Source organism: Suncus etruscus, chromosome 3 (genome assembly GCF_024139225.1).
Source record: "Suncus etruscus isolate mSunEtr1 chromosome 3, mSunEtr1.pri.cur, whole genome shotgun sequence".
NCBI lineage: Eukaryota > Metazoa > Chordata > Mammalia > Eulipotyphla > Soricidae > Suncus > Suncus etruscus.
In genome coordinates this window covers 156,748,310-156,754,718 of record NC_064850.1, presented here as the reverse complement: position 1 = coordinate 156,754,718, position 6,409 = coordinate 156,748,310, and the positions used below count along the sequence as shown (strand labels likewise).

The window sequence follows — 6,409 nt, the reverse complement described above, 5'->3', positions numbered from 1 at the left end:
ATTCATACCAAAAATGTTTCTGAGGCAATAGCTTTTCTCATACATGTTCACCTTAGTACTTTCAACTCTCCAAAAGGGGTTCTCTATAACTTTATCAGATATCAATAATATAAAAATAAATTAATATTTTATTAAGATCATTATGATGATAATATCAATGTGTAGCAAGTATGAAAGAACCCAATTTTTGGCATGGCAGAAATAACATTTATTTTTCTATTAACTTAACTTTGTTATTTTGCTTTAAGTTCCACTTTTCTGAGGACTGAAGCTTGTTCTCAGTGAATTCATAAATATATTTTGTTTTTTTTTTAATATCCTTGGGTCTGTGAGATCCAAGCATAGCATCTAAGATACTGGAAAGGGCCTTTTTCTAAGTTTCTCAATATAAGCATGTGTACTCTGATAATTGAGTTGTATTCATTAGACCTTGGTCATTATTTGGGAAATCCTAAAAGTGACATGCTATACATGTCTGACTGCTGAACTTCTTCAGAAAGGTTCTGTTCTCTGTCATATCCCAAAGCATAACCCTGTCTGTGGAGGGTGCCCTTTGTCCTCTAAGCAGACTTTTCCCACTTTATTTTCTGTCAGATTTATCCCTGTGGGTCCTGGAAATGAGGTTAGTTTAAAGATCCCTTCTAAAGAACTTTCCTGATGGGATTCCATCAGTATTTCTCCTTAATTTTATCTGATTTAATTTATCTGTATAATTGTTTATAACAAAATTTTATGAAATAACCTAGATTTTCTAGTTGGCTATCATAAATTGAAAAAAGGATATTATTCCTTGCCTCTGATTCTGAGTATAAGGATAACAACAATACCACCACATTGGTAGCCTGAGGGAAATGTATTACTGCTTTTGGTTTATCAACATCCAGCCCACAAGTTTACAAATAGTCTCTTATTAAACCCTACTCAAAGCATCCTAATTTAAGTACACCATCTGTTGCTTGCTGGGACCCTGACTGATGCAGATAGTAAATTTTGTAAGCACATATCTATCTAATTCACCCAATAAATGTTTGTTATTTTTAGTATTATACTATAATCATATTTTGAAATGTAAGCAATATATTTCATGTAATATAACCTACTATTATGATTCTTAATTAAACATCTAGGTTGTTCATTTCATTGTTTCATCAAAAAGTTTGTTAATACCTTTAATGGGAGCTGGGGAGACTTTGAGTATCAAATGAATAAATGTAGGGAAAGGAAGACTTGAGGCCAAAAAGATAGTAAGGCTCTTAGCTTTTATGTAGATGACTCATGCTCAACTTTACCACTCCATAGGGAGCACTTTCTGGAGCATTGCCAAATTAATCCCTTAGCACAAAGTCAGGAGTTAATTCTGAGCACAGTTATGTCTGGCTCTACATCCAAAATAAATAAATATAACGTTTTAAATAGTATTATAAGTTGCAGTATCTTGATATGGATGGAATTGTAAATCTAGGTGCCTCAATAAGAAATTAAAAATAATAAAGCTGCTGAAGCTAGAATTCAGTGGTTGGTCGTTTGCTCTGTATGTGGGCAACCCAGGTCAATTCCCAGCATCCCATATAGTCTCCAGAGCCTACCAGGAGTGATTTCTGAGAGTAGAGCCAGGAGTAAAACCCAACCACTGCTGGGTGAGACCAAAAAATAAACAAACAAAAAAGGGAGCAGAGATATAGTTGACCTGGGTTCAACACTTGACACCTTATATGGTTCCTGGCATTGCTAAGCAGGATTCCTGAACACGGCCAAGAATAAGCCCTGAATACCATTGTTCATGGCCCAAAACAAAAGGAGAAAAGAGAGAGATAGAGAAAGGAAGAAAGAAAGAAAAAGAAAGAAAGAAAGAAAGAAAGAAAGAAAGAAGGAAGGAAGGAAGGAAGGAAGGAAGGAAGGAAGGAAGAAGGAAGGAAGGAAGGAAGGAAGGAAAGGAAGAAGGAAGGAAGGAGAAAGAGGAAAGAAAAAGAAGAAAAGAAAGAAAGAAAGGAAGAAAGGAAAGAAAGAAAGAAAGAAAGAAAGAAAGAAAAAGAAAGAAAAGAAAGAAAGAATAAAAAAGAAAGAAAAAAAGAAAGAAAGAAAGAAAGGAAGGAAGGAAGGAAGGAAGGAAGGAAGGAAGGAATGAAGGAAGGAAGGAGAGAGAGAAAGAAGAGAGAAGAAAGAAAGAAAGAAAGAAAGAAAGAAAGAAAGAAAGAAAGAAAGAAAGAAAGAAAGAAAGAAAGAAAGAAAGAAAGAAAGAAAGAAAGAAAGAAAGAAAGAAAGAAAGAAAGAAAGAAAGAAAGAAAGAAAGAAAGAAAGAAAGAAAGAAAGAAAGAAAAAGAAAGAAAGAAGAAAGAAAGAAAGAGGAAGGAAGAATGAAAGAAGGAAGGAAGGCATGGAGAGAGGGATGAAGGGCGGGAGAAAGGAAGTATAGAAGGAAAGATGGGGAGGAGGGAGAAAGGAAGGATAGGAGATGGGGGAGAAGTAAAGAAGGAAAAAAGAGGTAGGATGGAAGGACAAAGAGGGAGGAACGGAGGAAGCTAAAAGGGGGAAGGAAGAAAGGGAGGTAGGCCTCTTCCGTCATCTTTCCATGCTGCCACCATTGCTCATGAACATCCTGGTCGATGCCCTCCAGAGCATCAACAATGCCAAGAATCAAGGCAAGCACCAGATGCTAAGGCCGTGCTCCAAGGTCATCATGAAGTTCCTGACAGTGATGATGAAGCACGGTTACATTGGTGAATTTGAAATAATCTACGATCACAGAGCCGGGAATATTGTCGTGAACCTCACAGGCAGGTTAAACAAGTGTGGTTGATCAGCCCCAGATTTGACGTGCAACTCAAAGATCTAGAGAGGCGGCATAATAAACTACTCTCCTCTTGTAAGGTCGGTTTCATTGTAGTGACAATTTCAGCTGGCACCATGGACCATGAAGAAGTGAGACGAAAATACACAGGAGGGAAAATTCTGGGATTCTTTTTCTAGGGATGTTATTGCTATGAGTTAATAAAAAGCCTCCATGGATTGCGGGGGGGGGGGGATATAAAAGGGAGGGAGGGAAAGAGGGAGGGAGGAAGGAAAGTAAGAGAGGAAGGAAGAAAAGTAGGAAGAACGGAAGGAAGGCGGGAAGAAAGAAGGAAAAGGAGGAAGAAAGGGAGGGAAGGAGGAGGGAGGGAAGAAGGAAAGAAAGGAGGGAGAGGAGGAAAGGAAGGAGGGGAGGAGGGAGAAAGCAAGGAAGGAAGGTAAAGAGCAAGGTGTCTTTAAAAGATTTGTTTAGACATCCTGACAGTTAATATGTGGAAAATTCTAGTATCGAGGTTCACTGCTCCTTAGAAGACTAATATATATACTCACGTACTGGTGAATCTGTCTCTGCACTGTTTACATTTGAAGCAGCATTACAATCAGAATTATAAGATGCAACAAATTGTGTAATGAAACATTATAAGCTAATTTTGGGGCTGAAAAAGCAATGTGATGATTATATGGTACAATGATGAAAATTTCTGTTTCAAAACCATGGGACTAACTAAATATGTTCATTATTTTATAATTACTATAAAATTAGACAATTCATATAGTAAATACCCCTGATCTTTTAATACTTAGTAAGTACACAATGTTAAGTATTAGCATAATACTTATCATAGTGAAAGAAATTATAACTTTTAAATGAGTTTATGTGTCTGTGACTATGCATTAATTATTGCTAGAAAAATAGATGACTGTATTAATTCATTTTGCCTAGATGTGGAAGAATTCTATAGGCTTTTCAGATATAACATTAAATATGTAAGTCATTTTCTTACAGTCACATTACTCAATTATTTAAGCTCTCAAGTTTAATATAAAGCTTAATCACACCTTATAAAAATAAAAATTAATAATAAATCAGAGGTCAACTTAATTAGGTTGTTTACAATTTGTTGAAATAAATGCATTGGAAACCTCTTGTCTTATAAAGAATTTATTATCAGTTTCTTCATTAGAGGCTCTGTCTTTCTTATCAACATTTTGAAGTCTTCTTTGTTGATATGCATAATGCCCATACACCCCTAAGCAATGCACCAGAATGAGACTGCAATGATGAGAGAAAAGCTCTTTTTAATAAGGTGATAAAGCATTCCTGGTGAAGGAAGAAAAGTAGGAGCTGAGACCATAATGACAACTTAATCACAAATCATTTTTCAGAAAGAGTCAAAATTAAAGTGAGCATTCAGGGATTTATTTCCCATGAACCCTGCCCTTGAAAATTTCCAGGAAACCCATACACCATATTGAAGATTGCTGCTCTTTACATTTATGTCAGTAGGCTAAACCAGATTTTCTCAATCAGGTTCTGTTAGGTGCCCTATGAGGCTCCAGAATATTCAAAGTGGATTAAAGGGGAAATCTTTCAAATGGAGGGAGGGCACAGCAGGAGACTAAAGGGCAAATAGAGAAAAGGCTCTGAAGAGGGCCATGGTCAGTAAAAGAATGAGAAATATTGACTAAACCTTTCAAAGGTTTTTTAACAGGTCATAATTTTTGACAGCTTTATTTAAACACATTGATTACAAATATGATTGTACTTGGGTTTCAGTCATGTAAAGAACACCACCTTTCACCAGTGCACCATTCCCATCATCAATGTCCCAATTTTTAATGCTTCCCCAACACCAAACTTATAATCACAGGGCTTCATGAATGAATCAAAATAATATATGTAAGCCTTTCAAATCTTCCTTTCTACCTAATAAACCTAAAATAAGTAGTGTCTATTTTTGTCAGTGACTTTCCTCCCTCAGTTTTTTATGTATATTTTGCTCAGTTTCAATTGGTGCCTTTGCTCATATGACTTCCTTTTTTTGTGTTTGTTTGGTTTTTGGGTCACACCCGGCAGTGGTCAGGGGTCACTTCTGGCTCTAGGCTCAGAAATCGCTGCTGGCAGGCTCGGGGGACCATATGGAATGCCGGGATTCGAACCACAGTCCTTATGCATGCAAGGCAAATGCTTTACCTCCATGCTATCTCTCTGGCCCCTCATATGTCTTTCTTAACTTGAAATCTTTCATCCCTTACCAGCCCCCTATGCAAATGTGATTATGTTCTTAAATCTCTTGACCCTGAAATTTTCTCCTTCACATTTCATACACCAAAATACCTGAATTCTTGTAAATTTGTATGCCAAACATAACTAAAACATCAAATTTAACTTTTATTGAGTTGGGAGTTTTAATAAAAATCATTTGCATTGCCTAAACACAGGGTCTTTTATTGTGTATTGCTCGTCCATCTTTATTAATGTATATTTTCATTGGAACATAATTGAATAATATTACTTTACAACATCTTTTTTATTTAACATATTCACTAACAAATCTGATGCCCAAAATGAGAACAAAAATTGCTGCTTGATTTCATGCAGACTGAACAATCAAATGAAAAATAATTTTTTCTTCAGAATCATTTTTGTTCTTTCACACATCTTTTCTTAGACAGAAATGTTTGTCAAAAAGTTCTTTGGGAAATAAAGAACCAATTAAATTTCCCAAAAGCAAAGTAGAAAATAAACTAGTTGTATATTTATATATTCCAAGTTTTAATAAATGAAGACAATAGCTTTTTACCCCAGATAATTTACCATACATAGGTAGAGATCCCTTGCTGGACAGCAATAATAGCCACATAGTAGGGATAAGAAAAATGTAAATATTACTTCCCTGTCACAGAACCAAAATCTATTTCTCACAGTAACACCTAGGGCCACTAGTCATGAAAAAGAAAAACTTGCTTTAATTTTCTACACACTGTTGCCAACAGAGTAGAAAATGACAAGACAGAATTGAAATGAAAACACTAAGGCCTAATTGCAATCTCAATAGAGACACTACTAAAAGCAAGCTTGTTTTATTGCCCTCAACCAGCAAATGCCTTCATCTTATAAAGAAGTTGTCTAGGTAAAGGTCAAATAAAAGTTTCTGTGCAAGAAAAAGATATGGCACTTCTGATTATAATGACTATTCAAATATTCTACAAGCTTGAAATCATTTATTGATATTTTGAATTTCAATGAGCTATTGTTATGTATTATTAATTTGGTGATGACCTGTAATATATTATTTGAATCTGAGCAAAACAGTGGTATTATTTTTTCTTGCAGACATTACCAAATAATTTTTTTCACCTACATTTGAACAGAGATAAATACAAATTCTGTAATGATTTATTCTTTCTCTAGGTAACACAAATAAGATACATCATTGAGTATTATAAAAAATATCTTAATTGACTCATTTACAAAGTTAACTTTGACTACTCGTAAAAGAAGTTTCTAATAAGTTATAATAGCAATTAAATAAAATTAAATAAAATAGCACTAGTGTTAATGCCTTACAGGGGTCAATAAAAGATCACATATTTGTAGAAAACACTATATTGTAAGTAT

At 35.0% G+C, this 6,409-nt stretch overlaps 1 pseudogene; it reads left to right on the top strand.

Moving 5' to 3' along the window:
• Positions 1–2,587: 2,587 nt before the first annotated feature.
• Positions 2,588–2,967, top strand: LOC126003403 (40S ribosomal protein S15a-like; annotated as a pseudogene).
• Positions 2,968–6,409: the final 3,442 nt, after the last annotated feature.